Source organism: Aethalodelphis obliquidens, unplaced genomic scaffold (genome assembly GCF_003676395.1).
Source record: "Aethalodelphis obliquidens isolate GAN/ISIS:26980383/991018 unplaced genomic scaffold, ASM367639v1 scaffold4, whole genome shotgun sequence".
Taxonomy (NCBI): domain Eukaryota; kingdom Metazoa; phylum Chordata; class Mammalia; order Artiodactyla; family Delphinidae; genus Aethalodelphis; species Aethalodelphis obliquidens.
Genome location: NW_020837948.1, coordinates 37,068,334 through 37,096,105, shown reverse-complemented (window position 1 = coordinate 37,096,105; position 27,772 = coordinate 37,068,334).

Below are 27,772 nucleotides of genomic sequence, written 5' to 3'. Positions count from 1 at the left end.
CAAAATAGACTTAATTGATATTTATAGGATATACCATCCAAAAACAACAGAATACACTTTTTTATCAAGTGCTCATGGAACATTCTCCAGGATAGATCATGTCTTGGGTCACAAATCAAGTCTTGGTAAATTTAAGAAAATTGAATTTTTTTTTTTTGTGTGTGTGGTACACAGGCCTCTCACTGCTGCGGCCTCTCCCATAGCGAAGCACAGGCTCCAGACGTGCAGGCTCAGCGGCCATGGCTTACGGGCCCAGCCGCTCCACGGCATGTGGGATCTTCCTGGACCAGGGCACGAATCTGCATCCCCTGCATTGGCAGGCAGACTCTCAACCACTGCACCACCAGGGAAGACCCTGAAAATTGAACTTTTATCAAGTATCTTTTCCAACCATAATGCTATGAGACTAGATATCAATTACAGAAAAAAAAGACTGTAAAAAATACAAACATGTGGAGGTTAAACAATACACTACTAAATAACCAAGAGATCACTGAAGGAATCAAAGAGGAAATAAAAAAAAATATCTAGAAACAAATGACAGTGAAAACATGACCCGAAACCTATGGGATGCAGCAAAAGCAATTTTAAGAGGGAAGATTATAGCAATACAATCCTACCTCAAGAAACAAGAAACATCTCAAATAAACAACTTAACCTTACACCTAAAGCAATTAGAGAAAGAAGAACAAATAAAACCCAAAGTTAGAAGAAGGAAAGAAATCATAAATATCAGATCAGAAATAAATGAAAAAGAAATGAAGGAAACAATAGCAAAGTTCAATAAAACTAAAAGCTGGTTCTTTGAGAAGATAAACATTGATAAACCATTAGCCAGACTCATCAAGAAAAAAAGGGAGAAGACTCAAATCAACAGGATTAGAAATGAAAAAGAAGTAACAACTGACACTGCAGAAATAGAAGGCATCATAAGAGATTACTATAAGCAACTCTATGCCAGTAAAATGGAAAATCTGGAAGAAATGGACACATTCTTAGAAAAGCACAAACTTCCGAGACTGAACCAGGAAGAAAAAGAAAATATAATCAGACCAATCACAAGCACTGAAATTGAAACTATGATTAAAAATCTTCGAACAAGCAAAAGCCCAGTACCAGGTGGATTCACAGGCAAATTCTATCAAACATTTAGGGAAGAGCTAACACCTATCCTTCTCAAACTCTCCCAAAATATAGCAGAGTGAGGAATACTCCCAAAATCATTCTATGAGGCCACCATCACCCTGATATCAAAACCAGACAAAAACATCACAAAAAACACTACAGGCCAATATCACTGATGAACATGGATGCAAAACTCCTCAACAAAATACTAGCATACAGAATCCAACAGCACATTAAAAGGATCATACACCATGGTCAAGTGGGGTTTATCCCAGGAATGCAAGGATTCTTCAGTATATGCAAATCAATCAATGTGATACACCATATTAACAGAGTGAAGGATAAAAACCATATGATAATCTCACAAGATGCAGAAAAAACTTTTGACAAAATTCAACACCTATTTATGATAAAAACTCTTCAGAAAGTAGGCATAGAGGGAACCTACCTCAACATAATAAAGGCCATATACGACAAACCCACAGCCAACATCGTCCTCAATGGTGAAAAACTGAAAGCATTTCTTCTAAGATCAGAACCAAACATGGATGTCCACTCTCACCACGATTATTCAACATAGTTTTGGAAGTTTTAGCCACAGCAATCAGAGAAGAAAAAGAAATAAAAGGAATCAAAATCAGAAAAGAAGAAATAAAACTGTCACTGTTTGCAGATGACATGATACTATACATAGAGAATCTGAAAGATGCTACCAGAAAACTGCTAGAGCTAATCAGTGAATTTGGTAAAGTAGCAGGATTCAAAATTAATGCACAGAAATCTCTTGCATTCCTATGCACTAATGATGAAAAATCTGAAAGAGAAATTAAGGAAACACTCCCATTTACCATTGCAACAAAAATAATAAAATACCTAGTAATAAACCTACCGAAGGAGACAGAAGACCTGTATGCAGAAAACTATAAGCACTGATGAAAGAAATTAAAGATGATGCTAACAGATAGAGATATACCATGTTCTTGGATTGGAAGAATCAACATTATGCAAATGACTATACTACCCAAAGCAATCTAAAGATTCAATGCAATCCCTATCAAACTAACAATGGCATTTTTTACAGAAGTAGAACAAAAATTTTCACAATTTTTATGGAAACACAAAAGACCCCAAATAGCCAAAGCAGTCTTGAGAAAGAAAAACAGAGCTGGAGGAATCAGGCTCCCAGACTTAAGACTATACTACAAAGCTACAGTAATCAAGACCATATGGTACTGGCACAAAAACAGAAATATAGATCAGTGGAACAGGATGGAAAGCCCAGAGATAAACCCACACACATATGGTCACCTTATCTTTGTTAAAGGAGGCAAAAATATACAATGGAGGAAAGACAGCCTCTTCAGTAATGGTGCTGAGAAAACTGGACAGCTACATGTAAATGAATGTATTTAGAACAGTTCGTAACACCATACACAAAATAAACTCAAAATGGATTAAAGGCCTAAATGTAAGGCCAGACACTATAAAACTTTTCGAGGAAAGCATAGGCAGAACCCTCTATGACATAAAATCACAGCAAGATACTTTTTGACCCTCCCCCTAGAGAAATGGATATAGAAACAAAAATAAACAAATGGGATCTAATGAAACTGAAAAGCTTTTGCACAGAAAAGGAAACTATAAACAAGACAAAAAGACAACCCTCAGAATGGGAGAAAATATTTGCAAATGAAACAACTGACAAAGGATTTATCTCCAAAATGTACAAGCAGATTATGCAGCTCCATATCCAAAAAAATAACCCAATCCATAAATGGGCAGAAGACCTAAATAGCCATTTCTCCAAAGAGGATATACAGATTGCCAACAAACACATGAAAGGATGTTTGACATCACTAATCATTATAGAAATGGAAATCAAAACTACAGTGAGGTATCACCTCACACCAGTCAGAATGGCCGTCATCAAAAAAATCTACAAATAATAAATGCTAGAGAGGGTGTGGAGAAAATGGAACTGTCTTGCACCATTGGTGGGAATGTAAATTGATACAGCCACTATGGAGAACAGTATGGAGTTTCCTTAAAAAACTAAAGACAGAACTACCATACGACCCAGCAATCCCACTCCTGGGCATATACCCTGAGAAAACCATAATTCAAAAAGAGTCTTGTACCATAATGTTCATTGCAGCAGTATTTACAATAGCCAGGACATGGAAGCAACCTAAGTGTCCACCAACAGATAACTGGATAAAGAAGGTGTGGCACGTATATACAATGGAATATTACTCAGCCATAAAAAGAAATGAAATTGAGTTATTTGTAGTGAGGTAGATGGACCTAGTTTCTGTCATACAGAGTGAAGTGAAGTAAGTCAGAAGGAGAAAACAGATACTGTAAGCTAACCCATATATTTGGAATCTAAAAAAAAGAAAATGGTTCTGAAGAACCTAGAGGCAGGACAGGAATAAATATGCAGAGGACTTGAGGACACTGGGAGGGTGTAGGCTAAGCTGGCATGAATTGAGAGAGTAGCATTGTCATATATACACTACCGAATGTAAAATCCATAGCTAGTGGGAAGTAGCCGCATAGCACAGGGAGATCAGCTGGGTGCTTTGTGACCACCTAGAAGGGTGGGATAGGGAGGGAAGGAGGGAGGGAGATGTAAGGTGAAGAAGATATGGGGATATATGTATATGTATAGCTGATTCACTTTGTTATACAGCAGAAACCAACACAACATTTTAAAGCAATTTTACTCCAATAATGACGTTTAAGATAAAGAAAATAAAATGTAGTATATCCATTTGTCCCAACTTACTAATTTTTTAAATGTATCCATCTTCAAATTAAAGAGTCCAATTAAAACACCTAACCTGTCTCTTTCCCCAGCACCATTTATCTTCAACCTATGGGTCAATTAATGTTCACCTACATTTTCAAACACCTTCTTAGATGCTCTACTATTTAATTTGAAGCACAGAGAAACGTATGAAGAGATCCAGTTTGACAGGAGAATGACTTCTATGCTGTTGTATGTATTTTTGTTCTTTGCTTCTTGGCACACATTCTCTAGTGACTGGATTGTTGTGTGTGTGTGTGTGTGTGTGTTTTAAAAAGAAACACTCTTTTCAAGTATGATAGATATACCAAAAGCTGTGAGTATTTAATATATACAACTTGAGGTGTTTGGAGGTAAGTATACACCTGTGAAACCCTCATCACTATCAGTGCCATATACTTATCCATACCTCCAAAAATGTCTTCCCACTCCTCCCTTTTTTCTCTTGTGATCAGAGCACTTAACATAAGATCTACCCATTTAGCAAACTTTTAACTCTACAATGCAGTATTATTAACTACAGGTACAATGTTGTACAGTAGATCTCCAGAACTTATTTATCTTGTATAACTGAGCTTTGTCCTCTTTGACCATCACATTCTCATTTTCCTCTTCCCCCAGACTCTGGTAACCATTATTTTACTCTCTACTTCTATGAGTTTTAACTATTTTAGTTTCCACATATGAGATCATGTAGTATTTGTCTTTCTGCATTTGGCTCTTTGCAATTAACATAATGTCCTCCAGGTTCATCCATGTTGTTGCAAATGGCTGGATTTCCTTCTTTCCTAGTGCTGAATAATATTCCATTGTGTGTATATGTATTTATATATATGTGTGTGTGTGTGTGTGTGTGTGTGTATGTATATATATACATACAGACACACACACAAACTATATTTTCCTTTTCCATTCATGCATTGCTAGATATTTAGTTTGTTACCATATGTTGGCTATTGTGAATAATGCTGCAGTCAACATGGGAGTACCAGTATCTTTTTGAGATTTCAGTTCCTTTAAATACATACCCAGAAGTAAGATTGCTGGAATATATGGTGGTAGTATATCAAATTTTTTTGTGGAAGTTCCATACACTTTTCCATAATGACTGTACTAATTTACATTCCCATTAACAGTGGACAGGTTTCCCCTTTTTCCGTATCCTTACCAACATTTTTTTTTTTTTTTTGGCGGTATGCGGGCTTCTCACTGTTGTGGCCTCTCCCGTTGTGAAGCACAGGCTCCGGACGCGCAGGCTCATCGGCCATGGCTCACGGGCCGAGCCGCTCCGCGGCACGTGGGATCTTCCTGGACCGGGGCATGAACCAGCATCCCCTGCATCGGCAGACGGACTCTCAACCACTGCGCCACCAGGGAAGCCCCTTACCAACATTTTTTATCTTTTGGGTTTTTTTTATAGTAGCCATCCTAACAGGTATGAGGTGATACCCTATTGTGGTTTTGATTTGAATTTCCATGATGATTAGTGATGTTGAGCCCCTTTTCACGTTGACCATTTGGGTATCGTCTTTGGAGTAATATTTATCCAGATCCTTTGCCCATTTTTAAAATTGGGTTATTTGGTTGTTGCGTTGTAGGAGTTCTTTATATACTATGGATATTAACTCTTTATCAGGTATATACTCTGCAAATATTTTTCTCTCATTCAGTTGTATGCCTTTTCATTTTGTTCATTTCGTTGGCATATTTGGCTCCTGTTGGGCCCCGAGGTGAAAGGGACTTCCTTTGGGCGGTGGTTGAGTAGACCTGTAGCTGAGCCATAGGGCTGCTTCCAGATCCGCAGTCAGGTCTGTTTGCATCTGGCCTGCCTTTGGAAAGCCACTATCCTTGGTCTTGGACACCGCTGGGGTGCTACATCCTCCTACCTAGATCCCAAAGCTCTCACAAAGGCATTTTGTCAGCAGATGGCTGCCAAATCAGTATTTTTGTGAGGGATGAGGTCTGGATACCTGCTCTTCATCGTCTTGCTGATGTCAGTCTCTGGCTTAATGTTTTAACATTCTTGTTAATTACTTTTGAGCAAGGAAATATAGAAAGAATTTTGCCGTCATGACAGTTGTAGATTCTCATCCTGATTGTGCAATGTATTAACCATGAGAGATTGAACATTTAAAGGCTATTTGATCTCTTTAGACTTCATTTGTTTCATATGAGAGCAGGAGGTAATCATTCTCACACCATGCAGAATTTTTGGCAAATAATTGATTTGCTACAATATTTGGTCCCCGGTCCCCCACCCCTTTTCCTTGCTTACTTTGTTCTTACTAGAACGAGAGTTATTCATCTTATTTGTTTGTATATATTCATGATCTATCTCAATGTTTGGGACATTGCAGCTCCTTATTAAATGTTTGTTGAATAAATAAATGGTGTGCTAGCCAACGTTGTAATACCCCCAGTTCCAGGGATTTACTCTGACAAGTTCCTATTAACTGCTGTTTGGTCTCCACTAAACAATCATAGGCCTGTCTAGATACTTAGGAATGCTAGAGATGTAACTCATGTGTTTTAATATGCTTGCAGAGATGAATGCTTAAGTGAGGAGGTTTCTAAGGGAAAAAAGTATAGAAGAAAAATTAACGTAAATTATGTATGTACCTTTAGAGGCAAAGGGAGAAAGTGTTAGAATGAAAATCATGATTATTTAGTGTCTAAATGCAAAGAAATGAGAGAATATCATGAAGGAAAAGAAGAGTGGTTGGTAGTGTCCAATAGTGCAGGAATGCCATGTCAACTGAAAAAATGCCCTTACATTTATTAATGTGAGTTAATTATTGAACAGAGTGCTGAATATTATATCTGTAGTACTTATGGTATAAATGAAAACATATGCTGCTTTATATAGATGACAAGAACGTTTCAAAGGTCTTTATGAAGAGATACAGAGTAACAATATAGATTTAAATACTTAAAGTATTGCATGATATAACCATATAGAATGTTTTAACGTGAGGAAATTACTGTGAAAATACTTTAAAAAAAAATTTTTATCGGAGTATAGTTGCTTTCCAAAATTGTGTTAGTTTATACTGTACAGCAAAGTGAATCAGCTACACGTATACACATACTCCGTCTTTTTTGGATTTCCTTCTCATTTAGGTCATGAAAATACTTTTGAAATAATTCAGTCATTTGATGATCAATTATTTTTTAATGTTAAGATGAGAAAGGGGAAAGACTTCTAATACTCAAGTTTAAAACACATATTGTTTGGGTTGTCTGAGTACAAATTTCAGTCTTCAAAATTATTATTAAAAATTACTTTATTCAAGGAGCCCTTTAAACAACAGAGACTATGTGTTTAAGTTTTCCCAGTAACAGATTTCTATAACTAAGCACGTTTATTTTTTATTTTCTCCAAATTGAACTTTATACTCTAGTTAAAATAAAGGCGGTTGCTGTTCCCTGACATATCATTTCTTTCTCCCTCCAATCCCTTGGTCCTTACTCTACTAATGTTCTCTGAATATCAGTTTTGTTCTAGACTCTTCTTCTTCAAGATCCATTCCTTAGTAACTCAGGGTAACTGAGTAACATCTGGCTCTATTTACAAATCACACAGACACAAAGAGATGCATGCGTGGGATAGAAATCTAAGACTGTTAAAGATACCTTACATTTAGGTAGAGACAAAGATACAATTTGAATTTGTGACTCTCATCCCTGACTGGTCATCTTCATATACATTATCACAACTGATAACTTTTCAGTCTTTGAAAAATATGACATATTGCCTATTGTCTAATTTCTACTGAACCCATGGCCATCAAAGAAAAATTGCCCTGGACAGAGTTAAAGAGTCAAGGAAGAATTTATTCAAAACTATTGCAATAGGGGAGATTGAACTCAACTCCACTAGAACAAGAGGTGGGAGAGTTTCCATTAGCTGCAGTGAGCTAGTAGAAAAGTACTAGAGGGTGTTAGGGGGGCCACTGGTCAGTGAGATGAAGCCATTTGTATTTGCTAATTGATGTTTACCTAAGTTAGGCTCCTGTCCTCTCAGGAGACTGGGAGATGTGGGATCTATCTTTTAGGTGATTACATTTCAAAGTTATGGGCTCCTTGGTCTTTGAAAAAGATATTCCTGGGTTGGAAAACTAGCCAGAGGCTGAGAGAAGATTATCTTCATTTCAAAGGGGCGAGAAAGAATCTGCAATTACAAGCTTCCTAAAGTAAATGCTCTCAGAAAAGGGAGGTCAGAGGCCTATAGTCAGAATGAAAACTGTAAAGTTTAGTGAAGCTGAGGGGAAGAGTAAGACCATTAAGGCCATTTGATCACAGCTGTGCCAGTCTCCCGTTGTAAAATTCCACGAGTATGGTGACAATAATGTATCCCTGGTAGTGCCTTGCGTAGTATCTTACAAAAGGAAAATTTGAATATATATATGCATCAAATAGAATTGTTCATTATTGCTTTTTCTGCCTCATGAACAGATCGATTAGAAGAAACTTCCTCATTTCCCCAAGAACCATAAATTCTGGGTCAAGGTTTTGAAAATTGTTACTCTTCATCAGACAATATGACTTGGGATATTACTATTTTTCTGAAAGATTTAAAGCTGGTACCCATTAGACTTATTTTCCCTGTCAGTATAATGTGAAGCCCAGTGTGTGCAGGTCAAAGATTAAGACTCCAGTGGATGAGTGTTCAGTTAGGATCTGCTTTCACTTCAGTTTTTTCCTTCCGTTTACCGTCACCTGGGACAGTATGCTTCAGGGCTGCGAATCTCATTTCCATAGCTCTTGTCAGAGCAGTACCCGTTTCTTCTCTATTCCTGAAAGTAGCTTATTGAGTATTAGTAGATCATTAGAGAACGCCTCAGGCTTTTGGAGAAAGATGCCACATTAATGCCATATTACCAAAGGAAGTCTGTAGAATCCTTTGTTTTTAGGCTGTATTGATCTATCTATACACTGTTGGGGAGGAAAAATAATTTTCCCTTTACCCTTTTAGGATCTTGGCTGAGACCTCTCTGTAAGAAAAGACAGATTAACAGGAGAAAAGCAAACAAAAGTTTAATAACGTGGATACCTTACCCAGGAAAACTGGGTAACTCTCCAAAATGGCCCAAGCTGCCCCCTTAAATACCATCTCCAGCTAAAGACAGAAAAGAATGTTGGGGACAGGGTGCAAAGGCCAGTTATGGGAGGTTAACAGGAAAAGCACAGTCAACAAAGGTATGGTTGTTATACAGATTTAAGCCATGGCCTACTCCAGGGATGAGTTTCTAGAGATTTAGAGTCATCTTTCTGTTCCAGGTACAGAGAGGGAGACACCCTTACAAATGGAGATTTTCCCTTATAAATGTAAATGTCTCTTACAAAAGGGTAACCTCAGAGCTTCTCCATTGCCTGCTTTTTCTTAAAAATAATTAGCCTAAAATCATCCTTATGCTAAAGAGGCATATCTGGGGGTGACACATTCCTCTCCCCTTCAACACAAACCCTTCTTATATACTACTAAAATTCAATACAATTTGTTTATAGTCTCTTTATAGTTCTAATTTTAAAATAATTTGGGAAGGCCAACATTTCCATGACTCCTGTTCGGAAACACCGTTTGATACCCTCCCTAAGTGACGTGGAGTGTGGCAGTGGGAGGGATGGGAGAAAAACAGAAACAACATAAAACAAATTTTGTACCATTGTTGCAGGGTAAAATCTCAGCATTTAAAAAAAAAATACATTTTAAACCTTTTCATCTTTATTATTCAGTCGTTAAAGGCTAGCCCTAGAATCACTCTACAATTTTAGTGGCAACTGAAAAATACATCTCAGACCTTGACTTTTTTTAAGCAAAACCCAGCTGCAGACACAACAAACAGTCCCAAGGATGAAATTAAACTATGTTGCTTTTTAATGTGTTCTTTACCCTTTACAACTATTACATTTCCAGAGTAATGCATTCCTTAAAGTAACAGTTATCCTATGATTTGGATTGTTTTACACAAAATGTTATAATGGAAAGACTATTATTTACATAGAAACTGCAAGATACAACTATTCAGATGAAAAGTTCAGAAAAAAATGAATTTAACTTTGGTTTTGCTTAAGCTACTATTTTAGAAAGGAAACTTAGCTTTCAGTTTTTCGATTGAAAGAAAATGACAGTTCTTTTCAAGGACATCATTCTAAGTGAAATAGGAAATAGAAGATAGGATTCTGCTACTTGGAACGGTTATGAAAGGTTCTGTGGTTTGTGTGTAGAGGCTTCTGGAATGTTCATCTCTGTACCTCTCTAGCAAGAAATTCCAGATGTTTTTCCTTGTTTGTGAATTAGGGAAGGGCCAGGGAAGGGGAATTGGAACAAGAATTGCTTTTTGTTGCTTCCACTTTAAAAACAGTAAAACCTGTTGTGTAGGTCTTTATGTACTGACGGTTTTACCAGGTGTAGTGCTCAGCACAACCTTCTTCATTGGGGATATCAATATCCACATCCTGTTTACAGTTGTGGAAACCTAGGCACTAAGAGATAAGCAAACTGCCCAAGATCATGCAATTGATTTCAAGTCAGAAGTAAATGCAGACCTGTCTGGCTCCAAATCCCATGTAGTTATAATTCCTGCCCTCTACTGTCCATCTTTAAAATCCAGAGTGCTCTTTCATGCAAACACCTTCAGTGAGATGATTTTTTTTTTTTTTTGGTCAGCATCATAGGTTAGCCCATGTTTTTTGTTTGTTTCGAAGAAATTGACTCTTCTCTCACAGTTAGATATATGTTAAAAGTTACATATAAATGTAACTGTAATAGTGGTAAAATTAACTATGAGGGGCACATCAACAGTACATATTTTGAAAAACATCTAACAGAGAATCCCACCACTTTGAAGTACCTGGATTAATTTTAAAGGTTTTTTTCTCCTTTTTTTTTTAATGAGAAAACTAACAACCAATAGATTTCAGGTATTGGCTCATACCAGTGAAAACCTGGGGAACTCTTCTAGTGCCACACTTTGCCATTTAGGTGAACCCTAGCCAGCAGGAGGGTTTGTTGAGAGCTGGCAAAGTTGCTTTACAGAGAAAAGTAATGCGCATGGGTGAATCTTGTCAGTGGAATCCTGTCCTTGTGATGCTAAGGAATGCAAATTAAAACCAAAGCAGCTCGGAGGAGTTGAGTCCAGCTTTAGAAATGCAGAATATCAGTCCCCTTCTAGACTTGCTGAAATATCATCTGCATTTGAGAAAGATCCCCAGTAATTTGTACGCTTATTAGAGGTTGAGAAGCACTGTCCTGAAACAGTAGGTCCAAGGGAATTTAAAACTCATTCTCCTGAAGTAATGCTTTGGTCCTCAATGTATGTTGTTTATCAAAATCATCTGTGAGGCTTTAAAATTACAGCTACTGGGCCCATTGCTGTTAAATGGTTTGAGCTATTGGCATGTGGCACAAGTACTTTGAGGAAAATCAATCACACCACCCCCAACACACACACACACACACACACACACACACAAGCGCATATGTAAACAGTCTTCCCAAGGTAAATACATTTTAAAATGTATATAGTTGATTCTGATACGACCAAAGTTTGAGAAAACTGAGTTACATCTACCTGATGCAGAACAAGCCATCTTATATAAAATGGCTTTATATAAGGAAAAGGAGTACTTTATCCTAACATTTACTCTGATGCCATCGATTCTAAATTTATTGGTCCTTTCAAGTTTGGCAGGATGCTATTGATACATCATTCTTAAAGTCTTTTCTCAATGCCCATTCCTTCCAAAGTAAAGTATTCTTTTTCTTTAAATCCCAATTCATCTTTATCTGTACTCTCCTATGAAACACTTCATATCCTCTTTTGTACTAATATGTGCGTTATTGTTGATAGTATACATATTTGACTATTATTGTATTTCCCAGAATACCTAGAAAATTATTTAGAATGTCATATAATCAGTAATCAGTTTGTTGAGAAAACAAGTGAATAAAAAGACGACTACACAAAAAACAGTGTAATGTAAGCAAATACTGGCTGAAACAGGAGGCAGGAGACTTAGGTCAAGACCCTGCTCTGCGGTTAAATCAAGTATGGTGTTGAGTTCATTGAACCTCTCCTTTTTACCAATTATATAAATATTGGGTAAGCTTTTTAATGACTCTTTCAGTGCATATAAACTTTGAAACAAAATAGCCAACTATTTTCTTGGACTAAATCCTCTAAAAATTTAAAAAGTACCTTTCTTCCTATGTCTCAAATTTACTTTTACCTAATTAATCAAGTCATAACATTGTTCTCATTAATAATTATTGTGATTATAACACAAAGACATCATAGAACATTCAATTTTCACACTCCCAAGCTGTGCCTGAATTTTATTATATGACTACTAATTTTCTGTGCTGTATAACAAATTATACAAACTTAGTGGCTTTAAACAACATATACTTATTTTTTTTCACAGTTACTATATGATGGAAGTCTGAGCACAGTTTAACTAGTTTCTCTGCTTTAGGGTGCAAGCTACAATCCAGGTGTTAGCTGGGACGGCAGTCTCAACAGACGCTTGACTAGGGAAAGATCTGCTTCCAAATTCTCTGAGATACTTTACGTATACCTGATGGAGACGATTTCACTAAGTTTTCTGCTTCTTTATAAATGGGATCCCCCTTCCTTTGTTTTCTGATGACATGCTTCTCCCTTCCTTCTGAGCAACATTAAATAAATGACAACAACCTTGACATCCATATTCCTACTAACAGTCTGTTCAAGTTGATTTAGGCGCTTTTGTGCTCATCAGAATTCTCCCAGCTTTTTCCCACTTTCTAGTTCCAAAAGCACTCCCATATTTAAGTCATTTATTACATTATCACCCACTTGTTGTACCAAAATCTGTATCAAATTTCCATTATTGTGTAACAGTTTAACACAAACTTAGAAGTATAAAACAACACACATTTATTATCTCATAGTTTCTGTGGGTCAGAATTCTAGACACTAATCCTCCATCCAACTCCCACTCCTAGATCTTACCCACTGGCTTTTCTTCTTGTCTACTTGAAATGAGGGCTAGGGTCTTGCCCTCTGCTGATGACCCCAGGTACCCACTCATGAGAATCTATTCTTCTCAGGTTGAGGGGTCAGTACAGTAGGGATGGATGGTGAGAATGGCTTACCTGGGTCCTCTGCTCAGACTCACAAGGCTACAGTCAGTTTTTCAGTTGGGCTGTGTTCTTATCTGGAGACACCACTAGGCAATGATCCACTTCAAAGCTCACTCATGTTGTTGGCAGAATTCATTTTCTTGCATGTTTATGAATGAAAGCCCTGACTTTTCACTGGCTATGGAGAGATTAGGTAGCAGAGGACTTTGGGCAGCCTGTAGGGGCTGAGAGCCCCCCATGACAGCCCGCAAGAAAATGGAGACTTGAGTCCTATAGTCACAAAGAGATGAGGTCTGCAAACAATCTGAGGGAGGCTGGAAGGGCACCATTCCTCATTTTAGCTTATGACCAGAGCTTAGTTCTAGCCAACACCTGGATTTCAGTATGGTGTGACTGGTAGAATGATGATGTTTGTAATTTTCATTTTAATGTTACATCATCTCTAATTTACTACATGAGCACAATCAAGTCATTTAATTCTTCTTTGCTCAGTTTCTGCGTGCATAGAACAATGTAACACTACAATTAAGCACAGAAAACCTGTAATCAGAATCCCTGGGTTCACATTCTAGCTTTGCCCTGTGTTAGTTATTAACTTCTGTAAGCATGGGTTTCTTTTCCTATATAACTTTGCCATACCACAGGGTTGTTGTGAGGATTAAATAAGATGCTTATATAAGGTCTTTACTTGGGTACCTGGTACATGTAACATGTCTATATATTATTAAAATGAGAAGAAATCTCATGGGCCTTCTTACTTAGGTTAGATTAAGTAATGATTACTTTCCAGGAATCAACATTTTAAATAAGAATATTTGACACATTACTAAATTTCACAAAAATCCTTTCAACCTAAGGATACGATTATGTTTCTTAATATCAAGGAAACAGATGATTTTTCAAAGTTTTGGTTAAAAGCGTTATATTAATTTCAGAAACTACATTAAATTAGCAAACTGTGTCAATTCCCTCGATCTCAGGTGTATTACACTGTCACAATGGCAACTTCTTACATGAGTTTTAATTCACAGCCTGTTTATTCTTTTCACAGTTATAAGTTCTAAAAACCGAAGCCCTCAGGAAATGAGGGAAAGGACAGCCAGCAGGTTCTGCCATATCTAGGTATCGGTTAAAACCATAATTGTTGGCAGCATCTTGCTTACTCTATCTTGTTACCTACTTCTTTGTTAATGTGATTTTTTTTTTCTAACCATCATAATATCAACAGTTTCACTTATGCCTTCCTGATCATACCTCTTTCTCATTACGTTTCTGTGCCACTTTATTTGTATACGCATCTGCCTTAATCTGTTTGGGCTGTATGTAAACAACAGAAATTTATTTCTCACAGGCCAAGATCAGGGTGTCAGAATGTTTGGGTTCTGGCAAAGACCCTCTTCTAGTTTGCAGATTGCAGACTTCTTGGTGCGTCTTCACATGGTGGAAAGGGCTAGGGGGCTTTGTGGGGCTTCTTTTATAAGGTCACTAATTCCAATGATGAGGTTTTCTTCCTCATGATCTGATCAACTCTCACAGGCCACACCTTCTAATACCATCATCTTGGGGATTAGGATTTCAATATATGAATTTGGGGGGATGAAACATTGAGAACGTAGCAATATCCCAACGTTTGTCTCAGAGCCACCCATTTAAAGTTCCAAAGAAACTGAGTGCAAATAAATAAAATCCCTGATTTGGGCAGGTTTATAAGTGCCAGATCTCTAGTTTAATGTGATAGAATAGACATTAAACTAGGAATCAGAAGATACTGGTTCCTGTCCTATCTCAAACACTAACTTGCAAGTTAAACAATATTTAAGACCCTCAATTCCTGTATCATGTGGGGGGATTGAACTAGATCCTAGTTCCTCTTTAACTACCAAATCTATGTCTCTATATTTTGGGGGGTATATTTAATGGAAAATGATTGTCTGAGCCAGAAATAAGGATGGGATGAGAGAGCCCTTTTAAGTGATACTAAATAGCTTTCTTATCTGAAGGCCCTTGAGACTTCATGGGGCAGCTGGGAATAGATTTCTTCAAAGCAGCAAAGACTACCTTCCTTCTCTCTCACCCTCCAGCCCTGCTCTGGGAGATCTTCCTGGACCAGGGATCGAGCCCGTGTTCCCCACATTGGCAGGTGGATTCTTAACCACCTTGCCACCAGGGAAGCCCAAGAAAGGCTTTTCTTGATTAACATATTTGAAAAGAGGTTTCCCAAATTAGACTGTAGATAGCTGAATTTTTGGTACATCTTTTAAGAACAAGTAATCTGTATATTCTTGTTTTAAATATATAAACCCCATATTTTATGCCTAGATTCTCATCAGTATTAAAGAAAAAATACTAAAGTTATTTTTATTTGCTTAATCTTTATTCAAGGCATGTGTGGTGTATTTTTAAGGCTGAATTGTGTGATGATTATTAAAGTTAATTACTACCTATTATCAATAGACTTAAGAAATAAAGTGCATTTGGGTCTTTTATATTTAAACAAAGATTTTTAAAAATTTATAAACACATAAAATGTAGTTTGGTAAGGCTTCATTTTATATACAACTTTCGATGTAAAACAATCAAATGGTCCAGCTGTAGAATGTGATATCACTTTTCATTATCATTGATAAGAAAAAGAACTAAAATTCAAGAGTAAGAGTGAGGAGAGAGAAAAAAAAAATCATTTAGAAGTTTTCCTACCTCTTGATGAATCATAGTGCTCAAGGCAAAATCCATTTTAAGAATATATACATCCAAAGAGGATTTATAAAACTTCAGAACCAAAAAGCCAGCTGCCAATGAAAGAACAATTTCAGTTAGGAGAAAAATATATAATTGGAATTCTCCGCCTCCCCCATATTTTTTAAAGAATTGAGAAAGAAGAATTCATGTTAAGAAAAGGGAGCTGTATTTTTTTTGTTTTCTTAGAAAATAGGAATATCACAGTTTGATATTTATAGTAGCCAACTTAAGCTCAGATATATGATTGATTACTTGTAACAATTCTGAGATCTCCACATTATTTTCTAATGTTAGAGTTTAAAAATATGTTTAAATGTTTTCAAATTATATATTAGATAAAAAAGAATCAAAACAAGTTTTTAAATTTATTGTCATTTTTAATGAGTACACAGATTGTTTGTTTACTCACTTTCATGATAATTATTAGTCTGCTGGAAATCCTCTGTTTTATATGCATTTTGTGGCAGAAAAGCTATTTTTACCTCTTGTTATTCTTATAAAAATAATTATACTCCACTAAGTAAGTGAAATTATACTTTTTTTTTGCTGTTATTGAAATTTGATAGTGAAGTACAAGAAAATTGGTAATGAAGTATAAAAAGTACAAAAATACAATACTGAATATTAAAAATTATTAATATTTGACCCTACCACATATGAATATCTCATCTGGAAATTTAGAATTCGACTAGTCATATTTATTATATGCTTTATACAATAAATAAGTGCAAATTTTTAAATGTAACTTTAAGAATCAATATAATTAATTTTTATGTCTACCCATCCTCACGTCATGAAATGTGCTAAAACCTAATTATTCCAGATGTAGTTCAGAGTTTATATCTATTTTCTATTTTAGCAGTGAAAATAACATACTTTGTATGAATTCTGTTTTTTAGTTTTGTTGATGTTTGTTTTACAACCCAGACTACGGTCTGTCTTGGTCAATCTGCCATGTCCACTTGAAAAAAAAAGTGTGTCCTGCTGTTGTTGGGCAGATTGTACTATAAATTTCAATTTGGTCAACCTGGTTGACAGCTCAGGTCTTCTAAACCCTTACTGATTTTCTGTCTTCTTAAATTGATTACTGAGGGAGAAGTGAGAAATCTCCAAGTATATCTGTATGTTAATCTATTTCTTCTTTTACTTTAGCAGTATTTGCTTCATGTAATTTGAAGTACTCTTGGTAGGTAACACATGTTTAGGATTGTTATGTTTTCTTGATGAACTGACTAGCTTAAAATAATTTGATGTTTCTCTACCCTTGGCAACTTTCTTATTCTGAAATATAATTTTTTCTGGTAATCCAGTCATGCCAGCTTTGACTAATGTTGCATGATGTATTTTTTCCCAGTCTTTTACATTTAACCTATCTATATGTTTATATTTAAAGTTGTTTTCCTATACACATGACATAATTTGGTCTTTTTAAATTTTAATTTGACAGTCTACTTCAAATTGGAGTCTTTCGATCATTCCTATTTAACGTAATTATGTGGTTTGATATGAGTATTCCCTCTTGTTAGATATGTTCTCTGTGTCCCATGGAGTCTTTGTTCCTTCTTTTTACCTTTTTTTTCTACCTTCGTTTGGATTGAGTATTTTTTATTCCAACTTCTTTGTATTGGTCAGTCAGTTACATCTTTCTTATTTTTTTAATTAATTGGCCTAGACTTAATGAAATATGTCTTTAACTTATCATAGTCTACTTTTTAAAAATTTATTGAAGTCTAGTTGACTTCAATAGTGATTGAAGTGATTCAATATTTTTATATTTTATGCACCATACAAAATTATTATAAAATATTGACTATGCTGTACACTACATCCCTGTTACTTATTTTATAATTGATAGTCTGTACCTCTTAGTCCCCTTTGTCTATTTTGCTCCTCCCCCCACCACTCGCCCCTCTGGTAATCACTAGTTCTCTATATCTGCGAGTCTGCTTCTGTTTTGTTATGTTTGTTTATTGTTTCGGTTTTTATTTATTATACCACTCTGCACAAAGTTTATAAAACTTAAAACAGTGTGTTCCCAAAGCTTGCCTCCTACCTTTTGTGCTATTTTTAAAACACATTTTATCTTAAAAGACCTTGTAAATCTCAAAATATGTTGTTAGTGTTTTTGCTCACATAATCAGTTATCATACAAAGTGAGGTTAAATAAGACAAAAATGTCTCTTATATTTACCTCCATTTGAGGACAGGACACCTCCTGTCCTCTTCATTTCCTTTTGTCCATTCAAGTTTCCATAAGATGACAAACTTTTACTGTCATAGAACTTTGTATAGTATTTAGTGTACATCAAGTCTCCTGGCAATACATTCTCAGCTTTTGTTTTCTGAAAAAGTATTTATTTTTGCTTTATTTTTGAAATGTATTTCACTGGGTATAGAATTCAGGGTTTATTTTTTCCCCCAGTATTTTGAGTTGTTTCTCAGAAGAAGTGAGCTATAATTATTTTTGTTCCTCTTTATGTATTTTTTTCTGGCTGCCTTCAAGCTTTTCTCTTTACTTTTAGTCAAAAACTTTTTGATTATGACATGTGTTTTTGTTGTTATTATTCTGCTAGTGTTTCTCCATGCTACTGGCATCTATATTTTGTTGTCTGTTTTTTAAATTTTTTGTTTCTTTAGGAAAGTTCTCAACTGTTATCTCTCCAATATCTCTTCTGCCCCCCTTTTGTCTCTCTTCTCATTCTAGAACTTCAATTATATGTAATATAGGCCATTTGTTTAATTCCACAGCTTCTGGATGCTTTCATCTATTTTTTTTCTTTTTAAATCATTTTCCTCTTTATGCATGCGTTTGGATGATTTCTGCTGCCTGTTGATTCTATCAAAAGAATTCTTTATCACTATTTTTTTTTTATTTCTAACAATCCCATTTTATTCTTTCTTATAGACTACATCTCTCCACTAAAATTCCCTATCTGTTCATGTACGTTAATCAACATTTTCCACTCAAATTTTTCATAAATTAAATATAGTTGGTTTCCATCTCCTGTCTAATAGCTATAATATCTCAGTCACTTCTAAGTCTGGTTCAGTTTATTGCTTTATGTCTTAAAAGTGGGCTATTTCTCCTTGTTTTTTTACATGCCTTTTAAGTTTTGATTGAATGACAGCTGGCATGTGTAGAATAACAATAGAGACTGAGAAAAATTCTACTTTCCTCAAGGAGTGGTCATGCTGCTTTTTCTATTAGGCGGAGTGTAGGTGGTTGATTCAATCTATTTAGGAGTTGAACTGTGTTTGGATTTTATTTGTATTTTTATCTTGGCAATGTATTCTTCATATTTCTCTAGGAGAGGGCTCTAGCTACCTTGTGCTTTAATGTAGGGCCCAGGAAGCTAGAGGATTGTTCTCAATGTTTTTACTCCTCCCTAAACTTTCTGCTGTCCTTCCTCACTTGTCCTCACAGGGGTATCTCTATCCATGCTCTTTGTGCTCCCTCAACAGTGGACTGTTTCTGCTTGTTGCTTGTTCCTAGGCTTATGATAAAGGCAGGGGCAGATTTCTGTTGTCCTTGTCCACTTAAATCTTAGACAAACCTTGTGCTCCTGGGCATCAGCCTGAGGCTTTCTCAGAAACCTGCCCTTCATCCTTATGTCTTGGGTGGTAGGGATTTTACTAACTCTTGTCTGAGGTTACAAATCTCTGCTTGCCATCAGTATAGGACCCTATGGCCAGGATGTTGTCCTGATTCTCTACCATGGGCAGAGAGTTTTGGCATCTACTCTACCCCCAGCATCAATGTGTTATTGCTTGTGTCTAGGATATGAGTAGTTTCTCTATACTTTCCCCAGAGGCATACTTTATTTTCCCGACTTCTCCTCCAGAAGAAGTCATCCTTGCTTGAGTCCTTGAACAAGAGTATTTGTTGCCCCTTCCCTAAAAGCTTTTTTTCCTGTTTTTATCACTTTTGCTAAGGGGTTATTATTATCAACAGAATAAGAATTAGAAGACCTACCAGGTATATATACATAAAGAATAAAATCCAAAATGATTGTGAAGGAAGAAGTAAAACTCTATCTGTAAATGAAAGTGTTATGTATCTAGAAACTGCTACTAGAATTAGTAAGTAAATTGAGCAAGATTGCAGAATAGAATGTCAGTATGCAGAAATAAATTACATTTTTCTATAGTAGCAATGGAATATTGGACATTGAAATAGAAAAATACCTTTATCATAGCATCAGGACGTTAATATATCAAACAGTAATATATCTAATAAAAATTATGCAAGACATCTACACTGAAAATGGCAAAACCATGCAGAAAGAAATTAAAGATCTAAATAAATGGAAAAATATATAATTTTCATTGACTAAAAGACAGTGTTTACTTGATATGAATTCTTTCTAAATTAATCTATAGATTTGAAAAAAACTTATAAGTAATAATGAATAGGTTTTTAAAGAAATTGATAAGCTGCTTCTGAAATTTGTGTGGAAATTCAACTTAGAGGAGACCAAGCAATCTCTAATGCTGCTGTAGACTGAAAGTTTGTGTCCCTTGGCTCCAAATTCACGTTTTGAAACCCTAGTCCCCAATGTGATGGTATTTGGAGGTGGGGCCTTTGGGAGGTAATTAGGGCTGGGCCCTCATGATGGGTTTAATGTTTTCATAAAAAGAGGAAGAGACTCAACATCTCTTTCCCTCTGCCATGTGGGGACACAGTTAGAAGGCAGCCATCATAAACCAGGAAGAGATCCCTCACCAAGAACTTGACCATACTGGCACCCTGATCTCAGACTCTAAGCCTCCAGACTTGGGAGAAATAAATGTTTGTTGTTTTAGTCACCCAGTAAATTATATCCTATTATAGGAGCCCAAACTAAGATAAATAAGGACAAAGTTGGAGAATCTATATTATCTGAATTTGAGACATATAATAAACCTATAGTAAACAGAACAATGTGTAATTGGTATAAGTCTAGGAGAATATATCAATAAATTATAGTAAAGAATTTTGACAAGCACAATATTGTAACATGATTTTTGACAAAGGTGCCAAGTTAAATCAATGGAAAAAGTCCTTTTAACAAATCACACTGGAACAACTAGGTATTCATAAAAATATAAAACAACAAAAAAACAACAAACAAAAAGTGTCAACAAAAATTGAAGATCATTCTTAGACCCAAACATAAAAGTTAGGACAATAGCACTTCCAGAAGAAAATATGAGAGAATCTTTTTGCAACTTGTAGTAAAGATTTTGTAGACAGGAAAAACATGCACTAATCATAAAAGAATAGATAAATTGGATTTCATCTGAGCTAAATATTCTTCTCACTAAAGGAAATCATTAAAAAAACAAATAGGTAAGAAGCCCCAAACTGGGACATATTTTTTCAGTACATGTATTTCACAAAGGAGTTACATTGCAGTGCTCTATAAATCAAAATAAAAAAACAAATGGACCATTAAAAATGGGAGAAAGTTTTGTTTACTTTACAGAAATTGTCAATAAGTGACTTACAGTGTGCTCAATATTCTTACTCATCAAGATAATGCAAATTAAAATTTTAGTGAGATACAAGTTTATACCCAGTAGAGTAAATAAATTAAAAAATATTGACCATACCACAGACTTTATTCATTGATGATACCAAATGTTGGCAATATTTTGGCGCAACTGAGAATGATCAAACATGGTTGATAGGAATATACAATGGAGCAATCCGTTTGAAAAACTGTTTCTTATAAAGTTTAACTGTGTAACTATTCTGTGACACTGAAGTTCCATTCCTAGGTAATTATCTAAGAGATATAAAAACATAAGTCCAAAAATGACTTTTACAAGACTACTTATACAAGCTTTATCCATAAAATTTCAATATTTCTGAAGATAACAGAAATATTCACTAAAAGGAAAATGGATAAGCAAATTCTGTTATATTCATACAATGAAGTATTCAAAAATAAAGAGAAATGAGCTGCTAATACACTCAAGAAGCATGCATGACTCAGAAATTATTATGTTGAACAAAAGGATATATACTCTATGATTTCATTTTTTCAAGTCCAAATATAAGCATAATTAACCTAGTATTGAAAATCAGAAAGTGGTTGCTTATAGTAAGGTTGGGGTTGAGTGGGGAAAGTCATGAGGGAACATTCTAAGGAGTTGGAAATGTTCTATATGTTACTTTGAATGGTTATTACATGGATACATATAATTGTCAAAATTCATCAAACTAAACACCTAAGTATTATATTATAATGTGTGTAAATTTTATCTCAATTTTTAAAAAATTCTAAGATGAAAAATTTTGTGAAAAAGTCTCTTTCTGATTTATTACTATATAAAATACAGATTAAGGTTTAATAAGTATATTTCCATGTTTGTAAATAAAAAATATATATGAACATAGTCACAGAAAAACAGTGAAGGGATAAACCCAAAAGGAGGTGTCTTTAAATTTTATATTAACTTTTGATTTATTTTATAATATAAAAGTATAATACTAATTTTGATTTACTCTGCTTTTTCTCCTTAATTTGTGGGAATTCTGAATACATAAACTGAGGATGCCTTCCTTTAGGAAAAATTTGCATTTGCTGCTGCCTACATGACAATGAACCTACTCAATTAGCAGCAGTTTAGCCTTTTTCTATAACTTGGCTTTGTAAAAAGTCTTTAATTGAGTATCTTTGTTTCCTGGACTGACTTGCTTGGTAATAGAGTAGAAACAAGAGAGATTTTTGCTATGGACTATACACCAGTGAGAACAACCTAATGACTCTTGCGGCTAATGATGGAAGTGTCCTGACCCTGTATTGTAAACTTTCTCCGAGCAAAGATAGTGGCCAACAAAGAGTCTCTGCTCACAACCTCCTCATGGTCTAACTCCGTTAAATCCTCACAGTGACCGAGTCCCACTACACAGTAAACAAATTAGAAGTCTCCCTTTAAATAGATTAGGGAGGTTGGTCTACTGAAAGAGTTCCAGAAGGGTTTTTAAAAAGTAGAACTTGATTCATGAGCTTTACATAATATTGTGCATTTTTTCCCAGTTGTAATGTATGGCCAGTCTTAAAAGAAAATGGTGCACTGACTTTGACTTCTTTTGATTAAAAGCAAGGGTCGTATTCTTTCTCTCATATTCTGACAAAAAGGAAAAAATGTTATTGCACTGTCAGGTCCCATTTGCAATTTTTTCAAATATTCCCTTATCAAATTTGGTCTGAGTGCATACATTCCTATCAATATTTTTATTTAAAAAAATTGAACAAGCAATATATAAATAAATTTTCTCACGTGGAACATTAAAAAAAGACAGATACCCCCAACCTCTGTTTCTTGACTATTATCCCATCTCTCTTCTCCCTAGGAGGGGCCACTGTTTTGAATTTAAAATGCAAGCCTCAGAATTAAAAGCCTGCTGTTTATTCCCTCCCTTTATATTTACTATAATTTTCTTGAGTTATGCTTTAAGTTGACATTTACTATAATTTCTTTGTAAGTTTCTTTAATAGAAATGATATTATACTGAATTTTTTGTTCTCAAAATTGTATCTTTACTAAAATTTTTCTTTGGCTCTCTCTCCTGGCTCACCAACTTACTCTACAATGGCAGCCATTCTGCTATATAATTTAATCCTTCTTTTAGAGTTGTTCATTTCAATAATATTTCTAAATTTTCTATTATAAATAGTATTTCTAAATTCTCTCTTTTTCATAGACCGATACGCTTTTGCTCAGTATTTGTGTAAAGACTTTTATATATGTACAGGCCTGTCTTTACCAATGATATATTCTTGGTCAGTATAACTTCTGTGGTGCACGTGGTCCACTCAGCAGCTCATCTTCTTTTGACATGTTTTTTTTCATACTGTATATTGGCATACAAAAGAGGCATATTTAATTATCTGCTATAGGAAAAGGGGAAATAGGCTCTATTTTTGCAAAAATGTAAATAGACTTAGTAAAAGTAGATATTTTCATTCAAAATATTTTTTTCAGGTACCTATTATGGTTAGTCATTGTATTAGGCATGTATATAATAGTATAGTATTAAATGACATTCCTTCATAAAATCATTATTTATTCAACAAATATTTACTGAAAGCTACTATGTGCCAAAGCAAATCTACGTGCTAAGATTAGACCTTGAGGTTGAGCACGACATAAACAAGGCCACTATGAGTAATTATTCAATGAATGATTTTTTTTTTATACTATGGACCTAGAGTCTGTCATGCAGAGTGAAGTAAGTCAGAAATAGAAAAACAAATAACATGTGCTAAGGCATATATATGGAACCTAAAAAAAAATGGTACTGATGAACCTAGTGGCAGGGCAGGAATAAAGGCGTAGACACAGAGAATGGACTTGAGGACACGGGCGGAGGGGGGTGAAGCTGAGGTGAAATGAGAATAACATCAACATATATACACCACCAAATGTAAAATAGATATAGTGGGAAGCAGCCACATAGCACAGGGAGATCAGCTCAGTGCTTTGTGACCACCTAGAGTGGTGGAATAGGGAGGGTGGGAGGGAGACGCAAGAGGAGGGGATATTGGGATATGTGTATGCATATGGCTGATTCACTTTGCTGTACAACAGAAACTAACACAGCATTGTGAAGCAATTATACTCCAATAAAGATGTATATAAAAAGAGAATACTATGATTAAACATTAAAACATGTAAAAATGAAAAAAATAAAATAAAGTAATGGAAATAATGTATGTCAGGTGACTGAGTAGTACTGAGTGCCTGAATTAGATAGTGAAGTTTGAATAATGTAAAGGAGAGCCAACCAATCAAAGATTAGGGGAAATAACAATTCAGTCAGAGGAATATTTAGGGGAAGTCATTATGGGAAAAATGAGCTTAGGATGCTTAGAGAATAGGACTAAGTTGATTAATATAGGAATATGTGATTAAGATAAAATGAGCAAATAGGAAATGTGAAATTATGCCTGAGAGGTAGGCAAGAGCTAGGTCATGTACGTGTGGTAGATCACAGTAGTGAGTTTTTCTTTTTAAGTTCAATAGAAAGCCATTGTTGCTAAGTTCAGTAGAAAGCCATTTGCTGTGATACTCAGCAGAATGGTCTGATTTAATTTACATATTTCAAAGCTCACTGTCTGATGTGTAAAAAATGGACTGTAGAACAGCAAAAAGAGGAAACAGAATATCGGGGTATTCCTGGTGAGACATGATGATGGCTTGGAGGATGGACATAGAAAAATGGATGAATATGTTTGGATATATTTTAAAGTTAGAGGTCAGAAGGACTACAGATAATTTGGATATGAGGGCAGTGAAGAAATAGAGGATTCAAAGATGAGATCACCATAACAAGGATGTGGAATATTTGATTATTATAGGAAGAGCTATTTAAGCTGAGTGCTACAGAATAGTGAAGAGTTAGTCCCATTGTGGTAGAGAGAAGAAGCCTTTGAAGAGGCATGTCAAAAAAAGTTTCATCGGGCTTTCCTGGTGGCGCAGTGGTTGAGAGTCCGCCTGCCGATGCAGGGGACACGGGTTCGTGCCCCGGTCCGGAAAGATCCCACATGCTGCAGAGCGGCTGGGCCCGTGAGCCATGGCCGCTGAGCCTGCGCGTCCGGAGCCTGTGCTCTGCCACGGGAGAGGCCACAACAGTGAGAGGCCCGCGTACTGAAAAATAAAAAAAAAAAAAAGTTTTATCATTATTCTAGGGATAATGGCGAACAAATGACCTTTTTGACCAGAAGATGAGATAATCATATTTTTCAGATCAGAATGATGGACCATCAGAATCATCTGGCTCCTAGCAATGTAAATTCAGACCTATTCTCGGACAGATGGAATTTAGTTTATTCCAAATTTGGATGAAGTAAACTGGGTTTTCAATTTCTTGAAATTCTGATAGTGTATAGGTTACTGAGGAAGGATTTTCTGCATGGATGGGAAGACTGCTAAAATCTCAGAAATCTGACATGAATAAAAATTGAAAGTCTATCATTCTCCAACCTTAACCACCTTGAAAATTTTGCAAGGTACATAGCAGAAGCTATTAGAGAAGCTACAATAAGTATAGGTACCTTTGAGGAAGCAAAATGAGATATGACTCTTCCAATCATCTGTACACAGGTTATATCCATGCGCTATGAACCACTGCAACTCATTTTATGAAGTACTAAAATCCTCAGCTCTCTAATTGGATGTTTGATATGTGAGGAAACATGAAATATTAAAACTGCTGCACTGTTTATTTTTTTACAAAGCGTTCCTTATAATTCTTACTTTTCGGTACTTTTATTGTTAAGATTTTGTAAGAATTTCCTGTAGGTGAAAGTGGAGATCTAGCCTGTCCATTAAGAAACTGCTTTTCCTGAAATGAAACAGCCATCTGTGTAGTGAACAGATCTGAATTTTTACACTATTTGACAGCACAGATGGTCCAGTAACTACCACAACCACTGATACTCTTTTCAGTTTTCTCTTTCTGAGCATGTTATGGCAAGTACAGTATTAGCAAGTGCCTTGCAACTGAATCGCAGTGATGAGACGTGTTCAGTGTAGTAGATGAGGAAAGTAGTTCCCTGTCCTTGGATCTGCCTGCGAGGTGGCATGGCAGAGGAAGTGATATGAAAGACCTCCATTTTTGTCTTGGACTTTCCTGTTTAGAATTCCATGTTACCAAAAACAGGCTCCTCCTTCCTCTCTTAGCTTTCTTCTATCATAAGGGCTTGGCCCATCTTGCTATTTAGAAATATGTATAGACATGGATGAAATTTTGTATTCCTAACTCTCTGTTAAAACTTCAAATGAAATACAGAAAACCTCGGGAATAGAGGGTTGTGGCTTTACTCGCAAGATTACTGCCTGTCTCTGTTTCAATCTGTGCTATGAAAATTTTGCTACAGCTAACAAGAACAAAAAGGTTTTTACTAATGTAGAATTTTGCAGAGCTGGATATTTATTTGGGGGGATTATCAAAAATTTTTCTTTTTGGTTTTAAAATGTTTCAGGTTTTGCATTTTATGATTACATTTTCTGTTGCTTCTCTGCCAACCACTTTCCTAGAAATGAAAGAAAAATAGAGATACTTGGCAAGGCAGGTAGATGATGAGGCAAGTTTCGGTTGCTAATACTATTATTCTGTTGTGCCAGACATGATGTGAAAGAATTTGTTCAACTGCTACAAAGAGATAAATTATCCTTTTAGGGTCTAATTTCTGCATTCTTTAATTGCTGATCTACACTCACATTTTAAATTTGAGCAAAATCTCCTTAATGTCAGATTTCAAAGCTACATAATGTAATTATGGAATTGAATAATGGGGATCAAACAAATTCTACCATGTGGACTCAGAATCCAAGGGAATTTGTGCTGCTGATTCTCACGTTGCTTTCTTCCTTATTACCTACTGTTTCTGTTGTACTTGAACCGATGCCCCTCATCTTGGACTTCTGTCTTCTCACGTGGATTAGGGGTGTTTACAAATTGTATCTTTAATACTGCACATCTTCACCATTAGTGATTTTATGTTATTCGTATTCTCAGTGCTCATTGGACTTTGCCTTTCTGTTCAGACTCTCATTCTTTGTATTTCTCATCTGTCCTTTTCTGTCAACATGCAAAGGTCAAATTAGAGAAACAACTAGGACACAAAGGAAAACAACAAAAGCAAGATTTGGAACTCACAAGAGGAGATAACGGACTGCGGTATATGTTGTTGTCTCTGAACACAAAGGATTACTTTCTAGGTGAATTTTATCCTTAGTTTAGCCAGGGCCAAAGAAGACCACAGAGTGTATGTCGAGTTTTTGTCTGAACAATTGAGATTTAAAAAGAGAAATTTTCACGGATTTTCTGAATGTTAGTAATACTGCCCCAGATGTTATCTTGGAAATACAATGAGATGATTGGCTATGCTTAACAATCTGGGCAGTGTAATTGGTTTGGGTTTCCCTAGAGTGAGACCCTGAAACAGCAATTTGGTTGTAAGTCATTTATTGGGAGG